General features: G+C 38.4%; 8 non-coding genes and 2 pseudogenes across 8 annotated transcripts; 4 read left to right on the top strand and 6 right to left on the bottom strand.

Annotated features, from left to right (window-relative positions):
* Positions 1–27: 27 nt before the first annotated feature.
* LOC121631867 lies at positions 28–234 on the bottom strand. Its single transcript, XR_006008808.1, has one exon. It is a non-coding gene; the product is annotated as a small nucleolar RNA U3 (small nucleolar RNA).
* Positions 235–1,650: 1,416 nt separating this feature from the next.
* Positions 1,651–1,857, bottom strand: LOC121631900. The gene has a single exon (XR_006008831.1). It is a non-coding gene; the product is annotated as a small nucleolar RNA U3 (small nucleolar RNA).
* A 1,252-nt stretch (positions 1,858–3,109) lies between these two features.
* On the top strand, positions 3,110–3,303 carry LOC121631877 (annotated as a pseudogene).
* Positions 3,304–3,919: 616 nt separating this feature from the next.
* Positions 3,920–4,126, top strand: LOC121631871. Its single transcript, XR_006008812.1, has one exon. It is a non-coding gene; the product is annotated as a small nucleolar RNA U3 (small nucleolar RNA).
* Positions 4,127–4,986: 860 nt separating this feature from the next.
* LOC121631891 lies at positions 4,987–5,193 on the bottom strand. Its single transcript, XR_006008823.1, has one exon. It is a non-coding gene; the product is annotated as a small nucleolar RNA U3 (small nucleolar RNA).
* A 1,416-nt stretch (positions 5,194–6,609) lies between these two features.
* LOC121631869 lies at positions 6,610–6,816 on the bottom strand. Its single transcript, XR_006008810.1, has one exon. It is a non-coding gene; the product is annotated as a small nucleolar RNA U3 (small nucleolar RNA).
* Positions 6,817–8,066: 1,250 nt separating this feature from the next.
* Positions 8,067–8,260, top strand: LOC121631880 (annotated as a pseudogene).
* Positions 8,261–8,875: 615 nt separating this feature from the next.
* LOC121631872 lies at positions 8,876–9,082 on the top strand. The gene has a single exon (XR_006008813.1). It is a non-coding gene; the product is annotated as a small nucleolar RNA U3 (small nucleolar RNA).
* An 860-nt stretch (positions 9,083–9,942) lies between these two features.
* LOC121631901 lies at positions 9,943–10,149 on the bottom strand. Its single transcript, XR_006008832.1, has one exon. It is a non-coding gene; the product is annotated as a small nucleolar RNA U3 (small nucleolar RNA).
* A 1,417-nt stretch (positions 10,150–11,566) lies between these two features.
* Positions 11,567–11,773, bottom strand: LOC121631870. Its single transcript, XR_006008811.1, has one exon. It is a non-coding gene; the product is annotated as a small nucleolar RNA U3 (small nucleolar RNA).
* Between the last annotated feature and the right edge of the window lie 279 nt (positions 11,774–12,052).

Genomic DNA, 12,052 nt, shown 5'->3' with positions numbered 1-12,052 from the left:
GGTTGTTTACATTACACTACAACAGACTCCACTCAGATCATGTTTCCTCCATCAGTGTAACAAACAGCTACACTGAACAGTCATCAACAGTGGAGAAGATACTGGATCTTCCCACCAGCTTCCTGCTCTGAAGGAAACATCATCACTCATCATCATGGACAGCGAGACCACACTTTCTAAAAACACATTCCTCAAGTTAGAAACTATAGAAATGATCCCTGAAAGTATAGTCTTAATTTGGGTTGGATCTTGTTTGGCATCTGATGTCTAAGGACATGGTTTCTACTCCTGGTGAACTCTAATAGCTCACAAAGACACACCTCTACTAACCAGACTGCTTCCTGACTGGGTTCTGCTTTAGAAAAATGAAAGAAAGTTTCAACATATAGTGAAAATCTGGATGATGACATGAAGTCATGTTGATGTTATTTTCTTTTCTGAGGAAAGTTTAAACATAATCTGCTTTAGTCATAAAGTCATAATGTCAGAAAATTAGAATATTACATGAAATACAGAAATGTTGACTATCTGAAGAGTATAGTCATGCATATGAACTCATTTCTTGGTTTGAGCCCCTTTTGCATAAATTCCTGCCTCAGTGCAACATGGCATGGATGTTATCAGCATTGGGCCCTGCTGGGGTGGAATAGAAGACCAGGATGCTTCAATAGTGGCCTTTAACTCTTCCGCATTGCTCGCTGTCATGCCAACTTAAAAAGGTAAACTAATATATTATATACACTCATTATATGCAAAATCAGATATTTAAAGCATTTTCTATAAGTATAATCCCAGCAGGACTTGGCACCTGCCCACACTGCCAAAAGAACCATGACCCGGTTCAGTGACCAAGGGATTACTGTGCTGGATTGGCCAGCAAACTCTCCTGACCTGAACCCCGTAGAAAATCTATGGGACATTGCCAAGACAAGGATGAGACACATGAGACTGAGCAATGGCACCGGTCGTACAGGGACCGGATAGCTCGTACAAGGGGGTCCAGTTCTCCATTCTCTTGGAGGAGTCCCTGGGGGACATGATTAAACACCCTCTCCAAGTCCACAAAGACCATGTAGACTGGTTGAACGATCTCCCATGCCCCCTCCAAGACCCAGAAGTAGGTGTGTAGCTGTTCCACAACCGGAAAGAAAACCACACTGGTCCTCCTCAATCTGAGGTTCGACGATCCAACGGACCCTTCTCTCCAGGACCCCTGAATAGACCTTACCTGAGAGGCTGAGAAGTGTGGTCCCCTTGTAGTTGGAGCACACCCCCCTGCCCCCCTTATCAAAGAGGGGTATCACCCCCGTTTGCCAATCCAGGGGACCTGTCCCCAAAGTCCACGCGATGCTGCAGAGGCATCAATCCCACTTCATTGACTAGTAACAGTTATTAACAGGACTGGAGACTAAAATGCAGTAATGTGTCTTAGTTCCTTCTAAAACAGACAAAAACAAAGATTCATTTGTTATTTTTATGACAACATGAGCTTGTTATGTTTTAAAAGTCTATAAGTCCCTGATTAAACGTAAAGCTGATTTTAAACAATTATCAAAGTATTTGATGAGATCTACACACCAAAACGAACCCAAGCAGTTCGTGTTCAGAAGTATGTTTGACACAGTTATATTATAAAAACACAGTAAGAAGTCCACTCAGATCATGTTTCCTCCATCAGTGTAACAAACAGCTACACTGAACAATCATCAACAGTAGAGAAGATGCTGGTTCTTCCCACCACCTTCCTGCTCTGAAGGAAACATCATCACTCATCATCATGGACAGCGAGACCACACTCTCTAAAAACACATTCCTCAAGTCAGAAACTATAGAAATGATCCCTGAAAGTATAGGCTTAGTTTGGGTTGGATCTTGTTTGGCATCTGATGTCTACAGACATGGTTTCTACTCCTGGTAAACTCTAGTAGCTCACAAAGACACACCTCTACTAACCAGACTGCTTCCTGACTGGGTTCTGATGTAGAGAATTACATTTACTCAACTCAACTCATTCATGCAGGAATTTTCAAGAAAGTAACTTTCTCCACTTATTTTAGCTTTTAACAACATGTAAATTAATGAATAATTTATTTTTAACCTGGAGATGAGTCCATTCCTGTGGCCACCATGCAAACCATTTCATGAATGAGTGACAATAAACTAGAGCAGTATTTACGAATCAGATAAAACTTTATTAATCCCACAGTGGGGAAAGTTGTTACTACAGCCCAACTATGGAAAACCAGAGTAAAAGGAAAGCAGGTTAAGAAGATATGAAATACCAATTTTAAATATAAATACAATAAAATAAAAAAAAAAGTACTACTAGTAGCTGGTGTTCTCTATACAAGCATACACATGGTGCATTATGGAGGAAGGGTTATGGAAATATGATGCTAATAGGTAATATTTGTCTATATATATGAACATACATATATGCATATATATATATATACAGATACACATACGTATATATTCATGCACTCATACATGTATACATATACACAAAAATACATACATAAATGTCTACACACATACAAGCTACATTATGTGTATGTGTAAAGTGGTGACAGTGGAGGTAAAGAGTGACTCTTAAAGCTAAATGATCTATGAAAACGTTCCTTCCTGCAGCGAGGATGTTTTAGTCTCTGACCGAAGGAGTGCTCCTTCTCACCTCTGGTGCTTTATTTCATGTTGTTTGAATAAATATCTTCTTTTCGTTATTTTAATTTGATCAGTATTTCTTTTAGGTTGTAAAGTGTGAGTATGAGTAATATGCAGCGATCAGGTGATGTCCAGAAATGAAAAAAACAGTAGGGAGGTACATTTTCAAAGACTCCGGATGTTACAGGTAACAACATGTCCAGGAATGTATAAAATAAAGCTCGAAACATATATAGAGTTGTTTTAAATGACATTCTCTGTTTTTTACCCAAAAAAAAAAACCCCAATCATACACTTTATTCTAAAAGCATAAAAGTATTAATAAAGACAAGAGAGAGAATGAATGAATTCTCATTTGCACCCAGTCAGGAAGCAGTCTGGTTACTAGAGGTTTTTCTTTTTGATGTCTGTAGACATCAGATGCCAAACAAGATACAACCAAACCAAAACTAGACTGTCTGGTGTCATTTCTATAGTTTCTGACTTGAGGAGTGTGTTCTAGAGAGTGTGGTCTTGCTGTCCATGATGATGAGTGATGATGTTTCCTTCAGAGCAGGAAATTGGTGGGAAGCTCCAGCATCTTCTCCACTGTTGAAGACTGTTCAGTGTTATTGTTGTACTGATAAAGAAAACACTAAAACTCTGCTTCTCATTTAAAGATTACACTGTGACTTTCATTATGTACATTCCTGGACATGTCGTTACCTGCAGCATCCTTAGTCCTAGAAGATGCACCTTACTGTGTTTTTTGCAGCCCAGAACGTTGCCTAATTGCTGCATTTTACTCATGCTCACACTTTACAACCAAAAGGAAACACTGAACAATTTAAAACAATAAAATAATTGTTTCTTTCAAACAGAAATACTGTTCTAGTTTGTTTTTATTCATTCATGGAATTATTGCATCGTGTCCACAGGAATAGACACATGTTTAAAAATGAAAAATAATTAAAAAAAAATTATTCATTAATTTAAGGTGTTCTTAAAACAAAATAAAAAAAATTCCTGCATGAAAGTTGAAGCAGGATGTGTGTTTTATTGGTCCTCAGAAAAGAAAATAAAGTTGTCTTCTTGTCATCATTCACATTTCCATCAAATCATGTTGAAACTTTCTTTAACTTTAGTTTTCTACATCAGAACCCAGTCAGGAAGCAGTCTGGTTAGTAGAGGTGTGTCTTTGTGAGCTACTAGAGTTTACCAGGAGTAGAAACCATGTCTGTAGACATCAGATGCCAAACAAGATCCAACCCAAACTAAGACTATACTTTCAGGGATCATTTCTATAGTTTCTGACTTGAGGAATGTGTTTTTAGAGAGTGTGGTCTCGCTGTCCATGATGATGAGTGATGATGTTTCCTTTAGAGCAGAAAGCTGGTGAGAAGATCCAGTATCTTCTCCACTCTTGATGACTGTTCAGTGTAGCTGTTTGTTACACTGATGGAGGAAACATGAACTGAGTGGACTCCTTATTGTGTTTTTATGATATAATTGTATCAATCATACTTATGAACATGAACTCCTTGGGTTCGTTTTGGTGTGTAGATCTCATCAAATACTTTGGTAATAATGGTTAAAATTCAGCTTTACATTTATTTATTCATGGACTTCTAAAGTTTAAAAACATAACAAGCTCATGTTATCATAAAGATAACAAATGAATCTTCGTTTTTGTCTGTTTTAGGAGGAACTAAGACACATAACTGCATTTTAGTCTCCAGTCCTGTTAATAACTGTTACTAATCAATGAAGTAGGATTACTAAAACTCAACTTTATTTATATAACCCTTTAAAATAACCACAGCTGAAACAAAGTGCCGTACATAAATGGACAAAGCAACACATAAAATACAAAAATCAGCAGGGAAATAAATATGACAAAATAAAATAATTGTTCATTGTTTTTAAAACAGTTTTAAAACAACAAAAAACAAATTAAAAACAAACAAAACCAATAAATAAAACAAACCACAGGACACTATACAGGAACCGTCTCAAACTGGGCTGAAAGCCAAAGAATAAAACTGGGTTTTAAGATGGGTTTTAAAAATAGACAATGAAGAAGCTTGTCTAATGTGGAGAGGGAGTTCATTCCACAGTTTTGGACCAGCGACTGAAAAAGCTCGGTCCCCTCTGAGCTTCCGTTTGGACCTCGGTACGTCCAGAAGAAGCAGGTCAGCTGACCTGAGGCACCGAGCAGGAGCCAAAACCAAGTCAAAAAGCCAGAATCAGAGACAATCACAGATACTGTTTATATTCATGCTTTTAGATGCAACCTTTGCAGTACACTGATTTTCAGGTTGTTTACATTACACTACAACAGACTCCACTCAGATCATGTTTCCTCCATCAGTGTAACAAACAGCTACACTGAACAGTCATCAACAGTGGAAAAGATGCTGGATCTTCCCACCAGCTTCCTGCTCTGAAGGAAACATCATCACTCATCATCATGGACAGCGAGACCACACTTTCTAAAAGCACATTCCTCAAGTCAGAAACTATAGAAACGATCCCTGAAAGTATAGTCTTAGTTTGGCTTGGATCTTGTTTGGCATCTGATGTCTACAGATATGGTTTCTACTCCTGGTGAACTCTAGTAGCTCACAAAGACACACCTCTACTAACCAGACTGCTTCCTGACTGGGTTCTGATGTAGAAAAATGAAAGAAAGTTTCAACATATAGTGAAAATCTGGATGATGACATGAAGTCATGTTGATGTTATTTTCTTTTCTGAGGAAAGTTTAAACATAATCTGCTTTAGTCATAAAGTCATAATGTCAGAAAATTAGAATATTACATGAAATACAGAAATGTTGACTATCTGAAGAGTATAGTCATGCATATGAACTCATTTCTTGGTTTGAGCCCCTTTTGCATAAATTCCTGCCTCAGTGCAACATGGCATGGATGTTATCAGCATTGGGCCCTGCTGGGGTGGAATAGAAGACCAGGATGCTTCAATAGTGGCCTTTAACTCTTCTACATTGCTCGCCGTCATGCCAACTTAAAAAGGTAAACTAATATATTATATACACTCATTATATGCAAAATCAGATATTTAAAGCATTTTCTATAAGTATAATCCCAGCAGGACTTGACACCTGCCCACACTGCCAAAAGAACCATGACCCGGTTCAGTGACCAAGGGATTACTGTGCTGGATTGGCCAGCAAACTCTCCTGACCTGAACCCCGTAGAAAATCTATGGGACATTGCCAAGACAAGGATGAGACACATGAGACCGAGCAATGGCACCGGTCGTACAGGAACCGGATAGCTCGTACAAGGGGGTCCAGTTCTCCATTCTCTTGGAGGAGTCCCCGGGGGACACGATTAAACACCATCTCCAAGTCCACAAAGACCATGTAGACTGGTTGAGCGAACTCCCATGCCCCCTCCAAGACCCAGAAGTAGGTGTGTAGCTGTTCCACAACCGGAAAGAAAACCACACTGGTCCTCCTCAATCTGAGGTTCGACGATCCAACGGACCCTTCTCTCCAGGACCCCTGAATAGACCTTACCTGAGAGGCTGAGAAGTGGGGTCCCCTTGTAGTTGGAGCACACCCTCCTACCCCCCTTATCAAAGAGGGGTATCACCCCCGTTTGCCAATCCAGGGGACCTGTCCCCAAAGTCCACGCGATGCTGCAGAGGCATCAATCCCACTTCATTGACTAGTAACAGTTATTAACAGGACTGGAGACTAAAATGCAGTAATGTGTCTTAGTTCCTTCTAAAACAGACAAAAACAAAGATTCATTTGTTATTTTTATGACAACATGAGCTTGTTATGTTTTAAAAGTCTATAAGTCCCTGATTAAACGTAAAGCTGATTTTAAACAATTATCAAAGTATTTGATGAGATCTACACACCAAAACGAATCCAAGCAGTTCGTGTTCAGAAGTATGTTTGACACAGTTATATTATAAAAACACAGTAAGAAGTCCACTCAGATCATGTTTCCTCCATCAGTGTAACAAACAGCTACATTGAACAATCATCAACAGTAGAGAAGATGCTGGTTCTTCCCACCACCTTCCTGCTCTGAAGGAAACATCATCACTCATCATCATGGACAGCGAGACCACACTCTCTAAAAACACATTCCTCAAGTCAGAAACTATAGAAATGATCCCTGAAAGTATAGTCTTAGTTTGGGTTGGATCTTGTTTGGCATCTGATGTCTACAGATATGGTTTCTACTCCTGGTGAACTCTAGTAGCTCACAAAGACACACCTCTACTAACCAGACTGCTTCCTGACTGGGTTCTGATGTAGAGAATTACATTTACTCAACTCAACTCATTCATGCAGGAATTTTCAAAAAAGTAACTTTGTCTGCTTATTTTAGCTTTTAACAACATGTAAATTAATGAATAATTTATTTTTAACCTGGAGATGAGTCCATTCCTGTGGCCACCTGCAAACCATTTCATGAATGAGTGACAATAAACTAGAGCAGTATTTACGAATCAGATAAAACTTTATTAATCCCACAGTGGGGAAAGTTGTTACTACAGCCCAACTACAGAAAACCAGAGTAAAAGGAAAGCAGGTTAAGAAGATATGAAATACCAATTTTAAATACAAATACAATAAAATAAAAAAAAAGTACTACTAGTAGCTGGTGTTCTCTATACAAGCATACACATGGTGCATTATGGAGGAAGGGTTATGGAAATATGATGCAAATAGGTAATATTTGTCTCTATATATGAACATACATATATGCATATATATATATATACAGATACACATACGTATATATTCATGCACTCATACATGTATACATATACACAAAAATACATACATAAATGTCTACACACATACAAGCTACATTATGTGTATGTGTAAAGTGGTGACAGTGGAGGTAAAGAGTGACTCTTAAAGCTAAATGATCTATGAAAACGTTCCTTCCTGCAGCGAGGATGTTTTAGTCTCTGACCGAAGGAGTGCTCCTTCTCACCTCTGGTGCTTTATTTCATGTTGTTTGAATAAATATCTTCTTTTCGTTATTTTAATTTGATCAGTATTTCTTTTAGGTTGTAAAGTGTGAGTATGAGTAATATGCAGCGATCAGGTGATGTCCAGAAATGAAAAAAACAGTAGGGAGGTACATTTTCAAAGACTCCGGATGTTACAGGTAACAACATGTCCAGGAATGTATATAATAAAGCTCGAAACATATATAGAGTTGTTTTAAATGACATTCTCTGTTTTGTACCAAAAAAAAAAAAAAACAATCATACACTTTATTCTAAAAGCAAACAGGTATTAATAAAGACAAGAGAGAGAATAAATGAATTCTCATTTGCACCCAGTCAGGAAGCAGTCTGGTTACTAGAGGTTTTTCTTTTTGATGTCTGTAGACATCAGATGCCAAACAAGATACAACCAAACCAAAACTAGACTGTCTGGTGTCATTTCTATAGTTTCTGACTTGAGGAGTGTGTTCTAGAGAGTGTGGTCTTGCTGTCCATGATGATGAGTGATGATGTTTCCTTCAGAGCAGGAAATTGGTGGGAAGCTCCAGCATCTTCTCCACTGTTGAAGACTGTTCAGTGTTATTGTTGTACTGATAGAGAAAACACTAAAACTCTGCTTCTCATTTAAAGATTACACTGTGACTTTCATTATGTACATTCCTGGACATGTCGTTACCTGCAGCATCCTTAGTCCTAGAAGATGCACCTTACTGTGTTTTTTGCAGCCCAGAACGTTGCCTAATTGCTGCATTTTACTCATGCTCACACTTTACAACCAAAAGGAAACACTGAACAATTTAAAACAATAAAATAATTGTTTCTTTCAAACAGAAATACTGTTCTAGTTTGTTTTTATTCATTCATGGAATTATTGCATCGTGTCCACAGGAATAGACACATGTTTAAAAATGAAAAATAATTAAAAAAAATTATTCATTAATTTAAGGTGTTCTTAAAACAAAATAAAAAAAATTCCTGCATGAAAGTTGAAGCAGGATGTGTGTTTTATTGGTCCTCAGAAAAGAAAATAAAGTTGTCTTCTTGTCATCATTCACATTTCCATCAAATCATGTTGAAACTTTCTTTAACTTTAGTTTTCTACATCAGAACCCAGTCAGGAAGCAGTCTGGTTAGTAGAGGTGTGTCTTTGTGAGCTACTAGAGTTCACCAGGAGTAGAAACCATGTCTGTAGACATCAGATGCCAAACAAGATCCAACCCAAACTAAGACTATACTTTCAGGGATCATTTCTATAGTTTCTGACTTGAGGAATGTGTTTTTAGAGAGTGTGGTCTCGCTGTCCATGATGATGAGTGATGATGTTTCCTTTAGAGCAGAAAGCTGGTGAGAAGATCCAGCATCTTCTCCACTCTTGATGACTGTTCAGTGTAGCTGTTTGTTACACTGATGGAGGAAACATGAACAGAGTGGACTCCTTATTGTGTTTTTATGATATAATTGTATCAATCATACTTATGAACATGAACTCCTTGGGTTCGTTTTGGTGTGTAGATCTCATCAAATACTTTGGTAATAATGGTTAAAATTCAGCTATACATTTATTTATTCATGGACTTCTAAAGTTTAAAAACATAACAAGCTCATGTTATCATAAAGATAACAAATGAATCTTCGTTTTTGTCTGTTTTAGGAGGAACTAAGACACATAACTGCATTTTAGTCTCCAGTCCTGTTAATAACTGTTACTAATCAATGAAGTAGGATTACTAAAACTCAACTTTATTTATATAACCCTTTAAAATAACCACAGCTGAAACAAAGTGCCGTACATAAATGGACAAAGCAACACATAAAATACAAAAATCAGCAGGGAAATAAATATGACAAAATAAAATAATTGTTCATTGTTTTTAAAACAGTTTTAAAACAACAAAAAACAAATTAAAAACAAACAAAACCAATAAATAAAACAAACCACAGGACACTATACAGGAACCGTCTCAAACTGGGCTGAAAGCCAAAGAATAAAACTGGGTTTTAAGATGGGTTTTAAAAATAGACAATGAAGAAGCTTGTCTAATGTGGAGAGGGAGTTTATTCCACAGTTTTGGACCAGCGACTGAAAAAGCTCGGTCCCCTCTGAGCTTCCGTTTGGACCTCGGTACGTCCAGAAGAAGCAGGTCAGCTGACCTGAGGCACCGAGCAGGAGCCAAAACCAAGTCAAAAAGCCAGAATCAGAGACAATCACAGATACTGTTTATATTCATGCTTTTAGATGCAACCTTTGCAGTACACTGATTTTCAGGTTGTTTACATTACACTACAACAGACTCCACTCAGATCATGTTTCCTCCATCAGTGTAACAAACAGCTACACTGAACAGTCATCAACAGTGGAAAAGATGCTGGATCTTCCCACCAGCTTCCTGCTCTGAAGGAAACATCATCACTCATCATCATGGACAGCGAGACCACACTTTCTAAAAACACATTCCTCAAGTTAGAAACTATAGAAACGATCCCTGAAAGTATAGTCTTAGTTTGGATTGGATCTTGTTTGGCATCTGATGTCTACAGATATGGTTTCTACTCCTGGTGAACTCTAGTAGCTCACAAAGACACACCTCTACTAACCAGACTGCTTCCTGACTGGGTTCTGATGTAGAAAAATGAAAGAAAGTTTCAACATATAGTGAAAATCTGGATGATGACATGAAGTCATGTTGATGTTATTTTCTTTTCTGAGGAAAGTTTAAACATAATCTGCTTTAGTCATGAAGTCATAATGTCAGAAAATTAGAATATTACATGAAATACAGAAATGTTGACTATCTGAAGAGTATAGTCATGCATATGAACTCATTTCTTGGTTTGAGCCCCTTTTGCATAAATTCCTGCCTCAGTGCAACATGGCATGGATGTTATCAGCATTGGGCCCTGCTGGGGTGGAATAGAAGACCAGGATGCTTCAATAGTGGCCTTTAACTCTTCCGCATTGCTCGCTGTCATGCCAACTTAAAAAGGTAAACTAATATATTATATAGACTCATTATATGCAAAATCAGATATTTAAAGCATTTTCTATAAGTATAATCCCAGCAGGACTTGACACCTGCCCACACTGCCAAAAGAACCATGACCCGGTTCAGTGACCAAGGGATTACTGTGCTGGATTGGCCAGCAAACTCTCCTGACCTGAACCCCGTAGAAAATCTATGGGACATTGCCAAGACAAGGATGAGACACATGAGACCGAGCAATGGCACCGGTCGTATAGGAACCGGATAGCTCGTACAAGGGGGTCCAGTTCTCCATTCTCTTGGAGGAGTCCCCGGGGGACACGATTAAACACCATCTCCAAGTCCACAAAGACCATGTAGACTGGTTGAGCGAACTCCCATGCCCCCTCCAAGACCCAGAAGTAGGTGTGTAGCTGTTCCACAACCGGAAAGAAAACCACACTGGTCCTCCTCAATCTGAGGTTCGACGATCCAACGGACCCTTCTCTCCAGGACCCCTGAATAGACCTTACCTGAGAGGCTGAGAAGTGTGGTCCCCTTGTAGTTGGAGCACACCCTCCTACCCCCCTTATCAAAGAGGGGTATCACCCCCGTTTGCCAATCCAGGGGACCTGTCCCCAAAGTCCACGCGATGCTGCAGAGGCATCAATCGCACTTCATTGACTAGTAACAGTTATTAACAGGACTGGAGACTAAAATGCAGTAATGTGTCTTAGTTCCTTCTAAAACAGACAAAAACAAAGATTCATTTGTTATTTTTATGACAACATGAGCTTGTTAGGTTTTAAAAGTCTATAAGTCCCTGATTAAACGTAAAGCTGATTTTAAACAATTATCAAAGTATTTGATGAGATCTACACACCAAAACGAACCCAAGCAGTTCGTGTTCAGAAGTATGTTTGACACAATTATATCATTAAAAACACAATAAGGAGTCCACTCAGTTCATGTTTCCTCCATCAGTGTAACAAATAGCTACATTGAACAATCATCAACAGTAGAGAAGATGCTGGATCTTCTCACCAGCTTCCTGCTCTGAAGGAAACATCATCACTCATCATCATGGACAGCGAGACCACACTCTCTAAAAACACATTCCTCAAGACAGAAACTATAGAAATGATCCCTGAAAGTATAGGCTTAGTTTGGGTTGGATCTTGTTTGGCATCTGATGTCTACAGACATGGTTTCTACTCCTGGTGAACTCTAGTAGCTCACAAAGACACACCTCTACTAACCAGACTGCTTCCTGACTGGGTTCTGATGTAGAGAATTACATTTACTCAACTCAACTCATTCATGCAGGAATTTTCAAAAAAGTAACTTTGTCCGCTTATTTTAGCTTTTAACAACATGTAAATTAATGAATAATTTATTTTTAACCTGGAGATGAGTCCATTCCTGTGGCCACCTGCAAACCA

Source organism: Melanotaenia boesemani, chromosome 20 (assembly GCF_017639745.1).
Source record: "Melanotaenia boesemani isolate fMelBoe1 chromosome 20, fMelBoe1.pri, whole genome shotgun sequence".
NCBI lineage: Eukaryota > Metazoa > Chordata > Actinopteri > Atheriniformes > Melanotaeniidae > Melanotaenia > Melanotaenia boesemani.
Note: the sequence above shows the minus strand (reverse complement) of the source record. Positions and strands in the feature narration are given on the sequence as shown.